Source organism: Schistocerca piceifrons, chromosome 3 (genome assembly GCF_021461385.2).
Source record: "Schistocerca piceifrons isolate TAMUIC-IGC-003096 chromosome 3, iqSchPice1.1, whole genome shotgun sequence".
In the NCBI taxonomy this organism is placed as follows: domain Eukaryota; kingdom Metazoa; phylum Arthropoda; class Insecta; order Orthoptera; family Acrididae; genus Schistocerca; species Schistocerca piceifrons.
The window spans coordinates 869,151,380-869,171,994 of NC_060140.1; the positions used below are offsets into that span (position 1 = coordinate 869,151,380).

The 20,615-nt window shown below is 43.0% G+C and overlaps 1 non-coding gene across 1 annotated transcript; it reads right to left on the reverse strand.

The window, feature by feature from the left end:
• Positions 1–18,416: 18,416 nt before the first annotated feature.
• Positions 18,417–18,490, reverse strand: Trnat-ugu. The gene has a single exon. It is a non-coding gene; the product is annotated as a tRNA-Thr (tRNA).
• Between the last annotated feature and the right edge of the window lie 2,125 nt (positions 18,491–20,615).

Here is a 20,615-nt window from a genome sequence, read left to right on the forward strand (position 1 = left end):
ACAGTTTATCCTCACAAGACAGTATATATCATCATTATACATGAGGAGAAGAGGGTTTCCCCGGGTGCGGTGGCCGAGCGGTTCTGGGCTCTTCAGTCCGGAACCGCGCGGCTGCTTCAGTCGCGGGTTGGAATCCTACCTCGGGCATGGATATGTGTGACGTCCTTAGCTTAGGTAGGTATAAGTAGTTCTAGGTCCAGGGGACTGATGACGTAAGCAGTTTGGTCGCATAATTCTTAGAGCCATTTTTTGTTCTTCGCGTAAATTTTCTGTACATAAACGTCCGAATCTTTAGATTCCGTTGACATAGAAGCTCACTTTTTTACACCACTAAGGGACTGTATACCGCAGGAAGTGCGATTCATTTCCCCCTATTATGTCTGCCCACACTCGAGGTGAACGAGTTTTAATGATTGAGTAGACAGATAGACGATCAAGAAAGTGAGACTAGTAGTATTCCATTTTTACCGATTTAAGTGACGAAATCGTAACAACGAAAATAGCTATGACAGTTACTGAAGATGAAGGCCGCATAAATAATTCCCCATACACTTTATTCGAAATTGTCTAGTTGCAGCCGATACATCAGCATATTAATCGTAGCTGCGATCGATCCAAATCACGTTTACAGGAATGCGAATAAAATCCATTTGCCTATACACGTGGTAATTCAGATCCCAGTAATAATGCAACCGCGTTTTAGAGTATTCCCATTGGTAGCTAGCTTAAGAAACACTTCGCCTAATGAACGTTTTCTGGCTGTGACGAGTTTAATGGAGAATTCGAAACATTGTAGAATACGTTTGGCAGCTATGTAGCCGTTTATTTCCTGGGGTTGTGCAGAATTATCTTACTAAATTTACTCGCTAATAACAGTCGTCGGCCGGTGTGGCCGTGCGGTTCTAGGCGCTTCAATCTGGAACCGCGTGACCGCTATAGTCGCATGTCCGAAACCTGCCTCGGGCATGGATGTGTGTCATGTCCTTAGGTTAGTTAGGTTTAAGTAGTTCTAAGTTCTAGGAAACTGATGACCACAGATGTTAAGTCCTATAGTGCTCAGAGCCATTTGAACCAATTTTGTTTTTGAATAACAGTCTTTTGTTATTTCGTTAAACATCCCGAATGATTGTCACATAAGCGGTGATATAAAGGTACAAAATTAATGTTTGTGAGTCCAGAAAGCTCTATGCAATAGAAACTGCAGATCATTTTGCCGTTTTTCATTGCGAAATTGCCGGCTTCTTCATGTTTGGGGTAATGATAGAGGGCTGTTTGCGTGGATTTTCTGCTAGCTTAGTGAAAGGTGTTTGGTACTGCAAGGGAGGTCTAGTTTGTTTTTGGTTGTAATCTCGATGGAGGCAGATAGACTATCAGTAAGGCAATTTTAAGAAATTCTCGCGCCCCCGATACGTTTTATTGCTACCTTTATTCTGTACCAGCGCCCTGTGGATGTCAATATGAAACTCTTATAGAATTTCGTACTTGCTACTGCCTACTTCTTCCACTTCTGTCAAAAACTTAATTGACTTAAGTGTGTCAATGAATGATTTTTAAGTGAATTTCGTTATGAATCTTCACGCATTGCTTAATTTGCACACTTTCATGGTAGGTCAGCAATGGTAATCCAGTATGACTGGTCTGAAAGTTGACACAGACCGTTTCGCGGCCAAATGTACCTCATTCGTTACGATCTGGGGTACTTTGTCTTATTAATGCAGTTATTTAATCTCACTAACCTGAAATTCATTTTTATTATCATAGTTTATACTAATTAGCGTTTCTTCTTTCATTTATATCTTGTATTTACGTGTTGTGTTTAACGCAGTAATCATCATTAATATAGTCTTACACATGATTGAAAACAGCCTGACAATGTTGGGAAAGTTTATCAATTTCACGCCTGTGTGTAGTATGTTGGTAGCACTTCGTCGCCTTGCCAGTTATGCTGCGTAGCAGACTTTAAAGCTGTGCGGATCAGCATAACGAATAGGCGAGGGGTCTCACTCGTTTTGTCCACGACTGTACATCAGTCATGGTGCAGTGTTTCACGGTACGTTTCCATATCTTTAACTGAATAATTTATAGGTTTCTTGCTAGGTCTTAGGAAAATAAGATTCATTATGCCAGGTGTTCTCTCAAACCGCCTATCACCAATCTGTATTGTGCCATCAGTTACAGTTATAGGATGTGTACCCGACATGTACGGTCTTCCCCTGCTAACGCCGAATGTTCTATCTATCTGACCAGTGACGTGACGGATAAAGAATTCGTCGATAGTAACACCATCGTTATCGTGTGTTTTAGTTTTTACTGAGAGCTGTCAGAGAGATTCAGTAACCGGCATAAAGGTCTCTCTTAGTGTTTGCTGTCGATCCGTATGCCCTAACCTCAGCAACCGTAATTTCTAATGAACTGCATTCCGCCCTTCAATCACTTTCTGCCTCGTTTACACCTCGGTGTATACTAATCGACATCTCTGCAGCGTTAGGCTTTAGATATCAGCTTATCCTCTGCCTGTTACTATGTACCTGCTCCACCTTCTCAACAAAAAGGAACTCTACATCTATTTTCCCCTCATTAGCGTTGACCTTTTCAGTTAAGTTGGCTACTTTATTGCCGACTTCATTAACTAACTCATTTAACGCATTCACCATTCTCAGAAGAGTCTGGTAATACGACTCTAGTTCCCTGCGCATAACTCCAACTTTATGCACAATAGCCTGAATTTTCGTATCTATGTACAGGCAAATGTTCTGTCTGTGTACACCCATTCTCTCGGGTGGAGAGCTACATATAGGCGCGAATTTGTCCATGGTGCAACGTATACTGATGTACTAACCTCTCTTACCGTGCTGTATATGCAAAAACTCCTGAAAGTTTCGCCTGTACCTTCCCACTCAGTTTTCTTGTTTTATCAATAACGAGAAACCCATACTGTGAATGATTCCAGCAATCGGCATAGATTTTTACAAAATCATTGAACGACATGTGGCTGGTAAATGTGTTTTAAATTCAGATTGTCTTGTTTGAAGGCTATAATGAAGTTTGCTTTATTCCTGTTTCGGGATTATGGAGTATGTTTGACTTAAATAAAATATATCAGAACCTATGTGACGACCGAAACAGGAATATTTTCGAATTTGGTCTTGGTTTTCACAGCAACATCGTCAAATATGAAGACAGTGTTTGGCTTTGCTTTTTCAGGTGGAAAGGTATCACCGCTTCACTGCATGTCGTGTATGTAACACCATCTACACCGCGTAATATCTCCTGTATTGCTGAAACTTGGGTTGAGACAGTGTTTTTGAGAATACACAAACAAGCTCCAATTGGACTCCATTTACATATGTTTGCAGCGTCAAGAGGACATTAGTCTTCCCACAATTGGAAGGACCTACAATAATTGCCTGTATATTATTAGGAATGAGAATTCCGTTTTTCTTCTTCCTCAGGTCTTCTTTTACATCTTCACAGGATCAGTCACCGACAACAAAGTCCCTGTGTTGAGAATGTTTCACCCACCCTGCCATGATATTAACTACGCCAGGTACTGACAAGTAGTTGATATATATAGAAGGATACACTTGAACGGACAGTAATAGTATGTGTAGCCACTATAACTCCATCACATAACAGAGTGAGCTATATTGGCTACACAGAGAAAACAGGGTGGTCCATTGATCGTGACTGGGGCAAATATCTCACGAAATAAGCGTCAAACAAAAGAACTACAAAGAAAGAAACTTGTCTAGCTTGAAGTGGGAAACCAGATGGCGGTATGGTTGGCCAGCTAGATGGCGCTACCATTGGTCAAACGGATATCAACTGCGTTTTTTAAAATAGGAACACCCATTTTTCCTTAATTCAGCGTCAGCTCTATTTATGTCTCCACGTGGTGCCAGAAAGCAACTGTGGTCAGCAGGATGTGACCAACTTGCTGAGGGCCTGCCGCGTGGAGGTACTTTTGATACTTTTGACTGGTCCAACAGGAGACAGTTGAATAGGCTAACATCAGATGTTGGTAAATCCAGGGAAAATGAGGACAGTCAAATGAGGACTTTCCCAACAACCGACACAATGTGAAAGCGGAAGAGAACAGACAAGGGATCACCTATGCCAATGTCCATGCTAACCTGAGTCACGCAGTGAAGAATAACTGATAAGCACTGAATGAAATACAATTGCTATTGCTCAGTTCTGGGTGGAGATCATTTAGTTAATTATGTTAACTGTGTAAATTGTGAATTGTGGAAATTGTTAAGTAGTATTCCTCAAAATTGTACATACATGTGGTGTAGAGTTTCCTATGGCGACTGACTCGAATGAATACATACAAAAGTTGTGGGCCAGTTCGGCTCAGGAGAGGATTCTACGACGTTTTGGCACACCTCCGAACCGAATCAGTGCAGGCATTCAGGCCAAAGGCGGAGCAGCGTGGTATTGATTAGTGGGCTCATACAGCCAAGTTGTTTGTAAATTTGATTCAGTTTTGTAATTCCTTTTTTTGTCAGGCAGTATGTAATTTGCTCATATTAAATGATCTCAATGAAGTTATCATAATGAAGTCATCATGATGGATGAAAGCCCCTCTCTCCCTTTACACTTTCCCAAGGACTACGGTCTTTGGCTCTACGCATTCATCTCGTGTCTGCGTATTTCCTAACGCCATCCGCCCGCCTTGCATTGCGTTATCGTCTCGGTATTTTCTTACTGCCTGCAATATGGTAAAGAACTTCCCTGCTCCATCTGCCATCAATTCGTCTGGTTGCATGTCCTCTCCATCTACATTTCATTTTCATTTCGGCCATAATTACGCCTACTACTACAGCCTGATAGCTGCTCCTTTTCTTCGATCTCTCCCCGCCCCCCCCTCTCTGTCTGTCTCTCTCTCTATCTCTCTCTCTCTAGTATGAGCCCCCCAAAATTACAGATATTAGTATACTGAAGGTCTGTTTGCTGCACAGTTCTCGAGCATATTATAAGTTAGATGGAAAATTTTCCTTGAGATAGAACAGTTACTGTCCACAAATCAGGGCGATTTAGAAAGCATCGCTTATGGGAAACTCACTTAGTTCTTTTCTTGCATGATATCCTGCGAATCATGAACGAAGGGCAACAGGCAGAGTCCATATTCCTATATTTTCGAATGCGTCTGACATGGAACCACACTGCAGACGGTCGATTAAACTCTGCTGAGCATACGCAATACGCCCTTAGATATGCGAGTGGCCGAAAGACTTCTTAAGTAACACCAGTTCGTTATCTTGGACGTCAAGAGTTTATCAGAGACAAGGGTATCATATGGAGTGCTCCAGAGAAGTGTGATAGGACAGCTCTTATTCGTCATATACCTAAATTATCTGGCGTATACGATTGTAACCTCCCTCTTCCCAATCGACCAGTGGATTGCGATATAACTGACCGTGATCGCATATGCGTGAAAATCACTGATAACACAAAGAGAACACTGATTAACTAAAAAGCGGATGGTTAAACAGTCGGCAGCCGGCTAGGACAATGAATCTCTAGCATCTTGAGAAAGGTATGGACAAAGAAATTTAAGCAAATAATCAGTGGCTTGGCAACAGAAGGTTGTCACGCTTTTTCACTGCACAAAATTTCACGAGAAAATAAATGAATCAGAAACTAATGAGTTTGCAGTTACTTACTCTGAAATCAAAACGAGAATTGGTACCTGGAATGTCAGAACTCTGCTACAAGCAGGAAAACTAGAAAACCTTAAAAGAGAGATGGAAAAGAATCATATGGACCTCGTAGGAGTTGCTGAAGTAAGGTGGAATGGACATGGAGAGTTGCAGTCAGATGAATATGTATTCTACTACTCAGGAGGAGAAGTAAAAGGAATTAATGGAGTAGGAATGATTATGAGAAAGGAATTGGGTAAATGTGTGGAATATGTAGACTATGCAAATGACCGGGTTATTGGTGTAAGGCTGAAAGGAGCACAAAAAGATTTACTGATTGTCCAGGTGTATATGCCAACTTCAGAACATGATGACCAAATTGTAGAGGAAACGTACAATGTAATAGAGAGAATAATGGACGAAAATAAAAAATGCTGCAAAATAGTAATGGGAGACTGGAACGCCATTGTGGGAGAAGGGAAAGAGGGAAACATAGTAGGCAGTCATGGTCTTGGAAAGAGAAATGACAGAGGTGAATGGTTAATTGACTTCTGCAGGGAAAGGCAGCTGATAGTGGCAAACACATGGTTCAAGAACCATAAGAGGAGGCTCTACACTTGGAAATCACCAGGGGATAAATATAAACACCAAATCGATTTTATACTGGTAGAAGAAAGATACAGGAATGGAATCAAGAAGGTGCACACATTACCAGGTGCAGATATTAATAGTGACCACAACTTACTTATGGCAGAAATAGAAATAAGAATGAAAAAACTGAAAAAGGCGACAATGGTGAAGATAATGGGATCTAGAGAAGATAAGGTCCAAAAAAGAACAAATTACAGAAATGCTGTCTCGGGACTTTCTAAACACATTACGAGACAAAGAAGCACCTGATAATGCCAACGAGTACTGGAATATGCTGAAAGAAGGAATCATTAAAGCAGGACAGCAAAATATAGGATATGTAAAAGGGAAAAGGTCAAAAAAACCATGGGTCACACAAGAAATGATTTCCAAGATGGAGGAGAGAAGAAAATTGAAAAACAAGAACACTGAAGATGCAAGAAAGATATACCGAAGGTTAAATAACGAATTGCGAAGAGAAACAGAGCAGGCTAGGAAAAAATGGCTAAAAGAGGAATGTTATGAAATTGAAGAACTGGACAGGAAAGGAAGATACGACTTACTATACAACAGAGTAAAGACTATGACATGGGAACAAAACAGAGCAGGAAGTGCTACTATGGAAATTTTGAGTAAAGACGAAGAGGTAGTGTATAAAGATCGTGACGATGTCCTCCAGAGATGGGAAGAATATATAAAAGAGCTATATGACACAAATAGCAAACCAGAAACTCTGGAACTTGAATCACACAACAGTGTAAGTGATGAAGAGAAAGGACCGACCATCATAATGGAAGAAGTAAAGTCTGCTATTGCTGCAATGAAAAATGGCAAAGCAGTAGGTACAGATACAATACCGGGAGAAATACTAAAATGCTTGAACCACAATGGAATAAGAGAAATATTGAGGTTATGTAATAAAATATATGACAGTGGTGAATGGCCTGAGGACTTTTTGACAACAGTAATGATTCCATTGCCGAAAATACAAGGAACCAAGAAATGCAGCGAGCACAGGACAATCAGCCTCATTACACATGCAGCCAAAGTGATGTTAAGAATAATTAATAAAAGACTTGAAAAAGTAATAGAGGAGAATCTCGGCGAGGAGCAGTTTGGCTTTAGACGGAATACGGGCACCAGAGATGCGATAGGGCTCCTACGAATCTTAGGAGAAAGGTTTATTGAAAAAGGAAGAGACCTATATATGTGCTTCATCGATTTAGAAAAGGCATTTGATAATGTGGTTTGGGACAAGCTGGCGACTATTATGAGGGAAGAGAGAGTGGACTGGAAAACCAGAAGACTTATAAACTCATTGTACCTTAATCAAAAAGTTTCAGTTAAAGTGAGAGGAGAAAGTACAAACTGGATCAGACTAGGGAAAGGAGTAAGACAAGGATGCTGTTTATCGCCTACTCTTTTCAACCTGTACTTGGAAAATATGATTGACCAATGCTCATTAGATGACAAAGGAGTAGAAATTGGAGGAAGAAGAGTAGGGTGCTTGAGATTTGCTGATGACATGGTCCTTCTAGCCACAGGGGAAAAAGAATTACAGGATTTGGTGGACACCATTGCAACTAACGGAAAAAATATGGAATGAAAATTAACACAAATAAAACAAAAGTATTGGCAATAGGAGGAAATAAGGAACTAAAAATTGTGCTGAATGGAGAAAAACTAGAACAGGTGCAAAATTTTAAGTATCTTGGAAGCAGGATAGACACCGACTGGAAGTGCACCACAGAAATTAAAACAAGGATAGCAATGGCAAAAGAGGCGTTTTATAAGAAAAGGAGAATCTTCTGCAGCGGTATGGACAGAGAACTCAGAAAGAGACTCATAAAATGTCTTGTATGGAGTGTTCTTCTATATGGCGCTGAAACATGGACTATGAGGAAAAAAGACAGAGAAAGGCTGGAGGCTTTTGAGATCTGGACATGGCGGAAGATGGAAGGAATAAGTTGGATGGACAGAGTAAAAAATGAAGAGGTACTGAGAAGAGTGGGAGAAAAAAGGCAGTTACTAGATGTAATAAAGAGAAGAAAAAGAAATTGGATTGGGCATATATTAAGAAAGAATGACGGACTGATAAAAACAGTTTTAGAAGGTTATGTAGAAGGGAAAAGGAAGCGAGGAAGGAAGAGATTCCAGATACTGGATGACATGATGGACGGTACAACATACAGCAGCCTTAAGCAGGAAGCAATGGATCGCAGAAAATGGAGAGGCAAAGGACCTGCTAATATAGCAGATAACTGATGATGATGACTCTGAAATACTTAATTTTGAAAGTAAAATTAAATGAAGTTACTAGTTATATGAATGACTGGCATAACTTAAAACTCTGCCGACCGCGGTGGTCTCGCGGTTCTAGACGCGCAGTCAGGAACCGTGCGACTGCTACGGTCGCAGGTTCGAATCCTGCCTCGGGCATGGATGTGTGTGATGTCCTTAGGTTAGTTAGGTTTAAGTAGTTCTAAGTTCTAGGGGACTGATGACCACAGCAGTTGAGTCCCATAGTGCTCAGAGCCATTTGAACCATTTGAACTTAAAACTCTGTTACGTAGAAAACAAATTACTTTCAGTAACCTCAGTGTAACGTAAAGCAAAATGTAGAAAAAGGCAAGCAATTTACTTTTGATTATTGAAAGATTGAACTGAACTTACTTTAAGCAAATAAGCAATTGGTTTTAATTTTAAAATAACAACAATAAAATACATACCAAACCAGAAGAAGTCACCCGCTAAGCTAAATACAAAATAATTGAGATAGCGCACTCTTAATTTGTCCCGTAACTTTGGTTATAGTTTTGCCAGTGAAATTATACGTTAATTTAAGTGAATGCAGTTAATACTCTAAATTGCAAATTTGTTAAGCTTTTTTACGAAATACAAGTATGAACAGTTACTGAGGCAGAAAATTTAGACAGAAACCGTTCGTTAGGAAACACACAAAAGTGGCAGTGAATATTTCCTTTCAGATTAAAACTGTGTGCCGGACCGAGACTTGAACCCGGGACCTTGCCTTCCGCGGGCAAGTGCTCTACCAACTGAGCTACCGAAGAACGACTCACGCCCGGTACTCACAGCTTTACTTCTGCCAGTACCTCGTCTCCTACCTTCCAAACTTTACAGAAGCTCTCCTGCGAACCTTGTAGAACTAGCACTCCTGAAAGAAAGGATATTGCGGAGACATGGCTTAGCCACAGCCTGGTGGATGTTTCCAGAATGAGATTTTCACTCTTCAGTGGAGTGTGCGCTGATATGAAACTTCCTGGCAGATTAAAAATTTGTGCCCGACCGAGACTTGAACTCGGGACCTTTGCTTTTCGCGGGACAAGGGCTCTACCAACTGAGCTACACAAACACGACTCACGGCCCGTCCTCACAGCTTTACTTCTGCCAGTACCTCGTCTCCTACCTTCCAAACTTTACAGAAACTCTCCTGCGAACCATGCAGAACTAGCACGCCTGAAAGAATCATGCTTGGGTAGCTCAGTTGGTAGAGCAATTGGCCCGCGAAAGGCAAAGGTACCGAGTTCGAGTCTCGGTCCGGCACACAGTTTTAATCTGCCAGGAAGTTTCATATCAGCGCACACTCCGCTGCAGAGTGAAAATCTCATTCTGGCAGTAAATAGTTAATGACTTTTCATATATTTACGGCACTGTTGCAACTTACTATTCAAGTTAGTGATACTTTGTGAAAGCTATGCAACTGGGTGAAACCTCTACAGTCAGTTCACACTCTTATGATGTTGTAGCTGTGCGGACGACGTAGAATGTAGCCGACGACAATGCTGAGCTGCCGCTGTTGCTGCTGCTGAATGAGAACCCCGAGTCGTCTCCAGAGCCACGGATAATTACGGGAAAGGCAATAGTTGTTCAAAAAAGTTCAAATGTGTGTGAAATTTTATAGGACTTAACTGCTAAGGTCATCAGTCCCTAAGCTTACACACTACTTAACCTAAATTATCCTAAGGACAAACACACACACCCATACCTGAGGGAGGACTCGAACCTCCGGCGGGACCAGCCGGGCAATAGTTGGAATTTCATCTTCCTCCGCCTGTCCACTTCTACCGTGCTCTAAATACTCGCGGGTAACGAATCAGACGCGCCAACATTTGAGCGATCATAACTGCACACCGCGTGTGCGGGAGCGCCCAAAATCTTCCGCACTCTCTCCACCTCTGCTCGCAGCGCGGGAGAGTTTTAGGAAAGCGTAGACCGCATATAGAATACTTGTAGGAGCGATTATTGAGGCTCCTTTTGTAGCTGACTGTGGAACTTTTATACTGCCGCCAAAGAGCATTTCGGATACGGCCCACGTAACAGAAATCAGGGCTCGAATGGCGGCTGTTAGGCAACAGTTTTTTCCTCGATTTGTTTGCGAGTGGAACATAAAAGGAAATGACTAGCAATGGCACAAGGTACCCTTCCCAACGTACCATATGTGGCTTGCGGAGTATATCTGTAGATGTAGACGTTGATGTAGAGTAACACCACTGTGGCTCTCCAAAATATTGAAAGACTGGGGTCTTTCTCCTGCTCATCGCCATACTTGTCGGTGATGGTCCTCAGGGGCAGAGGAGAACTTTGCTGGACACAGTATAACGCCACTTTTCAGCAGTTCATTCTTACTGGTTGCAGCACCGTTCCAAACGCATATTTTTGTGTTGCCTAGTCTCCATCCAATGGTGTGGGATGACACAAATAGTTGCTGGAAGCTCATTACTTGTTCTCTGATGGGTGGCGCAGGTACGAAGAAGTTGTGCTGAAGCTGTTGGAAAATACGGTGGTTCTCCCCTGTCGTGGTCACGTGTGATCGACCGGAACCTTGATGAAGAGTATGCCGGCTCTCAGTTTCCCAAGCATTCCAACATCGGGCCACTGTCACAACCGAATGTCCCACAAATCAAGATATTGCACAATTCGACCAGCGAGCCAAATGGAGACCCACAGTGAAGCCACTTTGAAAAATTTGCTCATAACACTGTTTCACACGAGTGCATGGCATTTCCATCTCCCTGACAGTAATCACTCAACATCTGACGCTGTTCTCACCACATATATACCCTACAAGGCCTTGTAAAATCGCTAAACACGAAAAATACTAATGCATTCTGGCGTCTCTTCTGCCTGACACATGACTGTGTACGTGTACCAAGCTATACTGATACCTGACAATGTCTTTCAGGTACTTTACTTTCTCTGTCAGATAGTGTATTTCGTAAAGCATCACAGTGACACACGAGTGTAATGACGTAGGCCTACAAACCGACGCAGGAACTGACATCTTCATAAAGTGAAGTCCATAGTCTGACAGGTCACTAGGATGGTGACAGACCGCAGCCTCATTCTCTGCCTTAGCTGTCTCTGGGTATGAGTGCCGCAGGGACGCTACGTAGCCCCACAGCTGTCTTCCAAACTGCGTTAACAGTTTTACAGTAACCAGGGTCGAACCACAGTTCTCCGTTTAGCAGTCTCATATGTTGGCTACTATAAATGATGCTAATTACATTATTTGTGGGGAGGGGTCATCAGTTATCTGACTGGTTTTATGTAACCGTCACCTGCAATAGTGCACTTTTCTTGCAGATGCATCGTCATATCGATGAGTATAGTTACTTGGTCTCCCTTTTAGGTGCTGTTGCCTGATCCCAAGGGCAACAGGGTTCCCTGAAACTCTGTCATCTTTTCCGCTCTCTTTGACAAGCTATTTTTAGAAAGATGATGACTTTTTACACAACAAACCAAGCACCGTGACGCGGTCTTGCGTCTTAAGTATTCTTCCACATTTCTCAACAATATTAAAGGTTTACAATATTACGTATGACGCTGCTACGAATGCTCGTTAAAAGCGAGGTTCGCATTGCTACAGTTCTAGAGAGGGTAAGGCGATTAAAAATGCGGTGTACAGAATAGTCTCTGTAAGATAAGTAAAAACTATCTGGGGATTAAAATCGTCAAATTCTGAGTGTAGCTATCGAACATAGAATCAAAGGGTGAGCCAGTGCATATTTTCTTTCTTCATCTTTCACGAGTGGCTGCTTAGTATCGATATAGGCATGTGGAATTGTGATGGACAATGGGTGAAAAAATGACGTCAGAGCAGTTTCCACGGAAACCACGCTAAGCATTGTCATACTTCTATATAAGGAAAGACGATGGGAGCCTTCTTACACAGAGTTTCAGAAACACGTCGCTGTGAGTAAACTGCGTACTGCAGAAGGGACCATATTCGGATGACGCGACCGCCGTATACAAGTCGCTGGATGCGCAAAAGTTGATGCGGTGGTCGTCTCGGTGCTGTATGCGGACTATACAAAGGTACGCCGCGGTTCCTAAGCACTTACGAGCATCCACGCAGTAAAACTTCTTCTCATCTACTCTTTTTTTCACAGCCGTAGATTTATTTGAGTACGAAGAGGACTCCGCAGCCTTATGCAAGTCGCTGGAATCGCAAAAATTAAGGAGATGGCGGCGTCAGTGCTGTTTGCAAAGGTACGCTGTGGTGTCAGAGCACTTTTCTTTCTGTAGGGCATTGGATTTGTGTCAGTACGACGAGGATGTCTCCACAGTGTTTTAGCTTTTTCTTGTTCTTTTCAATGGGACTGACACACAGTCGTTTAACTCCACTTCGTGTTCGTGTTCTCTAGTTTTGCCTTGGGCGCGTATGACAGCAGCTGTTTTTGGCGCCCTAAAGCAAAACAAAACAAACCGTGTGCAAGTCGCTTGAAGCGCAAAGTATGAGGAGATGGCGGCTGTTTGCGAACAATTCGAAGGTATATCATGATGTCTGAGGAACTCGCAGGAGCCCTTCCTCATTACATCTCTTTTTTTTCAGAGTTTTCGTTTGTGGACGACGACGAAGACGTCGACGACGACGACGCCGTTGTGTCAAGTCGCTGGAAGCGCAAAAACTGAGGAACTGTTTGCAAACGACACGAAAGGACACCGTGTTATATGACAGCTTAGGCCATTACAAGATTCAAGAGACATGGGGACGGCAGAGGAGCAATCGAACTGAGTTTTACCTAGCGAGCGTTGAAGATGGCAAGAGTGCGCTGTATTTCTGAACTCAAAGATAAAATAAAATGAAACAGAAATAACTAAACTGATCTTGTTCTAATTGCTATAGCGATAGACACATGGAATATATGGTGGATTAAGGCTCATAATTTTTACCAGATACGCAAAACTTGTTTCCTCTCACCCTGTAAACGCATAGAGCCAGTACGGGGAATATACCACCCGAAGCTCATAAAAGCCTACAGCGCATACAGAGGAATAGATTTTTTTTACATAACATTTTGTCTAAATATGTGTCACTAATTAGCGTCCCATCCTGAATGTTTGCCTTGTGTACAGAAAGCTATATATTGCTGAGAGAAGTATGTGTTGCCTGTAACGAAGCTCCTGTAATTAATTCTTATATAGACTTCACGTAGAGAGCCAGGGCGTTCCTCTGCAACGTAATTTAGATGGCACTGACTGCTCATGAGACTACGAAAAGACTCCACGTTCTGCAGTTCGTTCGTGGTGACATTCACACATTTGTGAGTACGACTGGTTTAAAGGAGTGCCCAAGTGGTTTCCGCCTGTGAGCGCCTAAGCGCCTAGGGCTACTTCGCAGGTTTTTCTCTGGACAAGGAACATTTTTAAAATTCGCAATAAATTTAGGCAGGTGCCACCGAGGGTATTGCCACAAACTGTGGCGTTTTACACGGGCCCTTCGCTATTGTATTGATGTCTGTGTCAATGTCACATCCCTCCGTGACCAAGCCACAGCAGCATGTGAAACGGGAGGGTTGAAAAAGCGTAAGGCTGCTCTGCTACTTCGTATCGGATTCAAAATTAGTCTAATAATTCAGAACAGTTCCTAGTGTTTCCAACTTATACAGGAGAGCAAAAATAGTGGTCGCACTGTACTCCAAATGCTTTGACCATGTTCAATGTGGATGCAACCCCACAACTTTCTTAGAGAGAGCTTTAAACGTCTGGGGCTGTGAGCAGAGTCAGAGATTGTCAAGAACGTCGTCCTCTTGCTGAAATATATCGTTTTATACTGTGAAATGTGTGGGAATCAGCGCCCCATGTCACCCCCGTCGATCCTTTTGCGTATCGATTCTGAGGGATGGTGTGTCTGAAATCGCTTCCTCAGCCATCCACTAAAAAACCGTGTGATTTCAACGTTGGGTGGACCGTTATGAAGGGGTGAAATGTGAGAAAGAGCGGAGTGCACCTTTCTGAAGAGTTGAAATATGGGAAAGAACGGGTGTGACGGCCTTCCCACTGTGCCACAGGTAAAGTGGTGGCGCTTGGCAGAATTGTGGCGAAATCTGGAGGCAATATGACATAATTAAATCAATATACACGTCAAATCATCTTCTGGGCACTGGATTTGCTGTCGCCAAGCTTTGCATTTCTGCAGAGGAAGTTTGTCGGCACTTTTGAGCCACATTTCAAACTTATACGTCGGAAAGGGAGTTTCGAAGACGTGGTCGTGTAATTGTAGTACGTTGCGTATTTACCACACAGATAACAATATGCTGCGTACGTGACTGATCTGAAACTCTCGAAACACAGAAGTAGCAGAAATAATCTTTATTATGCGACAAAACTAGTATTGGAACAAGAGAGTACAATTTTTTCTAACCAGCCGGCGTTACCCATTCACGAGGAAGTGTCACTATCTGCTAGTCGGGAAGCGTAAACATTGCAACACAGTTACTGGAGGAGGGAGAACAGCCCTCTTAAGACTGCGAGAAACAGCGAAAGATGGATAGAACAGTACAGACCTAACCGCTTTCGTTTCTCCTGCAATGCTACACAACAACGACTAGCGAGAGTTAGACTTGTAAACGGTGACATCTTGTGTGTGAGATCGTTCTAGTGTCGGTCTTGTACTTGCTGCCTTACGATACTACCAGCGACCTGAAGCCAAGGCTGGTGGAGTCCAGCATCTATTATTGGTATCAGTACAGCAGCCAGCGACGATGAGTGGACCGATGGTTTCCCAACACGACTCCGGTCCAGGGCGGAAGCTGCAAGGGACTGCACAGTCACACGGATCTGAAGGCCTACTTACCGGTGGACCAGGTTGAACATTCAGCACGAGTACACAGCACCCGACAACGCGGACCACCTGAAGGGACAGCGCGTGCAGTGGTCTGGGAGGGATCGAGGTCTTCCCGAAACGACGTGTGAGTCAAAACACACGTGATGGTCACCCCCATCTCTAATAGTTGAGATATCGACGGGATGTGCCCATCTCGCCAGCAGGAGGCAAAACCACCGTTTCAGGGAGTCATCAGGTTATATTTCAAGCTGATGCGGCACCTTCCGCCGACGTGAGTCCGCTATTGGATTCAGCGGATTATTCTCACGATTACGTAGCCGCCACAGGTCATTGGTCTGTATGCTGATGAATTAGTAGGAGTTTCCAGCCTCACAGAGTGCAGCCCCTGTTTTGTGAAAGATTTTGCTCAAGAATATATGTAATGTTTTTATTATGCCTTTCACATAAACTATATGGTTAATGTGAATTATTTATATTTTCCTTTACGCTATAGAAACTACTGTTAGACACTAGTTTCAGTTTTAACTGTTTCTTAAATGTCCCTAATGTTTTTATTTTTTCGGGAAAAGGACAAAATGTTATTTTATGTTGATACAGCATAATTCTCTGATACAAAGCCTTGGTATTTACATCATCTGATTAGACCTTGGTGTTTACGTTAGCCGGTCAAAAGTATCTGGACACCTATTAGAGGACGTCAGTATGGGGTACGTCCACACTTCACCATTATGATGGCTTGAATTCTGCTGGGGGACACTTTCAAGGAGGTGTCTGAATGTCTTTGAAGGAATGGCAGCCAGCTGTTACTGAATATCTGAAACGAGAGAAGTGCATGATGTTGAACGCTGGGGTCTGGAGCAAAGTTGCAACTCATCCCAGAGGCATTCCACCTTGAGGAGGCCAGACCGTTTCACGAATGTTACTTACCACAAACAAGTGCGTCCCAGATACTGTATTATGGCAGGGTGCATTGTCATGTTGATACAAAACCACTTCCCTCTGTGCTTCACTACCAGTGCTATACATGATGGTAGGTAATTTTCTCCAGGTATTCAGCAAACTAGAGACTTTCCTTGGGACTGCGCATAGGATATAGCGTGATTTCTCACTCCGAATCACTCGTTTCCACTCATCTAATGTCCGCTGGCGTCGTTCTTTACACTGTAAGCTTCGCTTAGCACTCACTACACAAATGTGTGGGTTATGGAGACCTGCTCGACCACTACACCCTATACTATTTAACTTACTACGCACGGTGATTGTGGTACCTGGACAGATAGTAACAGTTTGGGGCTCACGAGTGATCCCTACAACTGATTTCATGCGATTTTGTCACAACAGCCCTCCGGAATGCTCAGCGACTTCTGTCCGTCAGTACGTGGGGTCTCCCTGCCTAGGTTTGTCTGTGATTGTTCCTTCGTGTCTCCATTTCGCAGTCACATCACCAACAGTCGACTTGGGCGGCTTTATAAGGCTCGGAACGTCCGTGGTGGATTTGTTACTCAGGTGACATCCAATCACTAGTGCACGTTTGAAGTTACCTTGTACTCCTGACAGACCCGCTCTGTTGTTACTGCTTCCCTACGGACAACATTGTACTCCTCATCTCCTTTTATACTGGCGTGTCCGCCTCTCGTGACATCCAGTGGTCAGTTCCTCACTCCATATTGGTGCCGTATACTTTCAACGAGATAGTGTACTGCCCTGTGAAACTCATTAATACCCTTAGTCTCACGATTTTGAACTTCGCGCTCTTTAATCTTGAAAGAGTCAATTTTATATGTTTTAAAAATGTACCAAGGAGATTCCCTACCGAGAAATCATTTTTTTTACTCATTGCACGTTTATACGTCTTACTAAACTTGTTTTTCTGCAGAACGGAATGCCATGTCGTAGGGCGCTGCGCACATTTGAGTGTTAAGCACGTAGTTCTGCTTCACTGGCACAGTATCCCATTACCACTCTTAAGACGTAACAGTATTTTTCTCAAACTCAATGATGACCTAACCAAGTTTGGTACACTTTTCCGTGCCTGTTTGCCTTTAGCTCGGAAGGACTGGGACAACAAAGTACTGAAGGTCATTCGTGACCTAAACAAGTTATAATTGCATTTATTAAACATTGTATTCAGGCAAGTTAATACTGAACATTGATATTTCCTTTTAAATAGTCATGAAACACATTAACCCTGTTTGGGGGGGGGGGGGTGTTGTCTGGGGAGGGAGACCAGACAGCGAGGTCATTGGTCTCATCGGGTTAGGGAAGGATGGGGAAGAAAGTCGGCCGTGCCATGTGAAAGGAAATATCCCGGCATTTGCCTGGAGCGATTTAGGGAAATCACGGAAAACCTCAATCGGGATGGCCGGACGCGGGATTCAACCGTCGTCCTCCCTGTTTGGGATCGAATATTGAAGAGTCACGCAAGTGCCTGCTTTACAATGAACTACAATATTATTCCCTGATTTAAAACAAGTTATTTAAAGAGGTCAGTACTTTTGTGACCAAATAATCAAATTTCCGTACTTGCTTTAAGGAAAGCAATTAGAATTCATTACATCTGGTATAGGATAAATTGTTCAAAGACATCAAAATCACGCGTGCAACAAGCCCTGTTTATGAAAAAGCCACCCAGTGGCCGATAAGATGCCCCAATGTGTCTAGAAGACTCGAGACACCTCACAAACTGACATACTAAGTAAATTGGCTCTGCCTCTCTAGCACATAGATGCAAACACATGAACATTTACTGACATTGCGGATCCCGTTCCAAGATCAAATTACCTTTAAGTCATTGAAGAGCGCACAATACCGGAACTTGGCAATTTACTTTAAACCTCAGGTCAGAACGAAGCTGGTGCGCCTCCAAATATATTACACAGCCACGAGGTAGCCCACTGGTGGAACTGCCTCCGAAATCTCAGAGAAAGCGGCAATTATTTCACTGACCAAATTAAGTGCACTAAGATATTTTATAAGGCACCTACACAATGAAATGAACACCTTTAGCTGTTTACAGACGTTGACATACGTGAACGGGGAGAGATGAAGATGTGTGCCCCGACCGGGACTCGAACCCGGGATCTCCTGCTTACATGGCAGACGCTCTATCCATCTGAGCCACCGAGGACACAGAGGATAGCGCGACTCCAGGGATTTATCTCTGACACGCCTCCCAAGAAACCCACATTATCAACGTATTGTCGCGCACTACATTCGTAGTGCCCCCGCCCATTATACTCATTACTCGCGGCGCGCTGCCGATTCCCGTAAGAGTTCGGGCACTGTTTGTGCATTCGCACAGACGAAGATGGTCAAGTGGCCGGTGAATATATATATATATATATATATATATATATATATATATATATATATATATACTAAGATGATATCTGTTCTTTCTGACATGTCCGAAAGAACAGATACCATGTTAGTATATACACTGTCAAAAATCACTACAGAAACCCACAATTACAGGATTAGCGTCTCACTCTATCACACATCAAGACAAAAAATTGTAATAATTATCTGAAAACATCAGGAAGGTTCAATAACCTTTCCAAAACTAAACAAGACAAAATTTACTAATCAAAATGCAGGCGTCAAACGTGGGTGAATTTACATACTAATTAAAATGCAGGCATCAAACACGGGTGAATTCTCACACCATGAAAGATTCGTTCAACATGCGGCCAATTAACAAGATCATACATTTAAATGATGATAGACCAGAACTCTTGTCAAACTTAAACACTGCTGAAAATACTTCAGAGACAATGGATGATAATTAATTCCCGATGGGACTTAATATTTTGAATGTTGGCATAACAGCTGGTTTATCGGCAAGGTGATAAAAGTAATTTGGGGCTGCAGCGTGATTAAATACATTTTCTCAGCTATACGCAACGTAAGTCTGTATACAAGCGTGCTTACGAAGTTTATTAACGAAGGAATAAACAATTAGTAAAATTTCTTCAGGACCTAAAGCAGTAAGGAAACACACCTTCAAATACTCAGTCACAAAATACACAATCCGCACAGCAGCGCTCTTAAAAGAAGCAACACAAAATTAAACACACCTAAGACACGCCTACATTAACGCCAATTGACGCTGGGAAGGCTGCACAGTGATCGAGATCTGATCGTTAATACTTTTACTACCCAATCCTCAGTGGGACGGAATTAGTAGTTCGAAAGCACAACTCGAAGTGCGGCGGAGCAAACGTAGTGCGAAAGGGTTCAGAAAAAAACTGCCAAACACGCGCACGACGATATCGTCACGCACTTGTACTTGGTGAGCACGAAGCATTAACAGCGAGCAGAGTTTTCAAAGTTGCTAAGCCGTTGTAATGCAGAAAGGTTGCCGTCCTGCGTGCGTGTAGTAGAACTGCTCCCCAAGGCGTTGTCTGACGGAAGAATATCAGAGAAACTAACGAGCAATGTCTACGGGCTTGTTGGATTGTTCCCCTTTTATCCGTTGACGTTGCCTTTGTTAACCGCCACCAAAGCACACCCCACGTGCTCCGGCTACCCTCCCCTGGATCCACAGAACGGGCCCTGATGACCACAACACAGACCTACCGGCCGTTAATCTCCGTTGTCATTAACCCTCCCTCGATCCCCCGTCCTCACTCCACATCTCTTCACGTCAACTCCCTTCACCGCGTCTTCACGGACCGTGCCTTGCACCCTCTCCATCTGGCCAATGATAACCACTTCCAGAGCATGATGCGAGGTATCGAAACGCGGTACGGCTCAATCCTATTAATTGCTTTCTCAGAAGTTTCTTCAGTAACGGATGTTTGTTCAGTAATGCAGCCTCATAATTTCTGGGATATGTACATTCTTGCTGTCCTTATACCTCTATAGCTTACCCATACACTATTTGTATGTCGTTTTGCATGCTGCAGTTTTACTAAAGTAATGCTTCTGCTTCGTCTGTTGTGAAAGGGCCCGTTTACTGTAAGTGAATTTCATTGTCACCTTTAATGGCATGACAGAATTTTCTACACTGAAGCACCAAAGAAACTGGTAAGGCATGCATATGTAAATACAGACATATGTAACAGGCAGAAGACGGTGCAGCGGTCGGCAACACCTGTGTAAGACAAGTGTCTGGCGCAGTTGTTAGATTGGTTACTGCTGCAGCAACGGCAGTTTATCAAGATTTAAATGAGTTTGATCGTGGTGTTATAGTGGGCGCACGATCGATGGGACGCAGCATCTCCAAGGTAACAATGAAGTGGGGCTTTTCC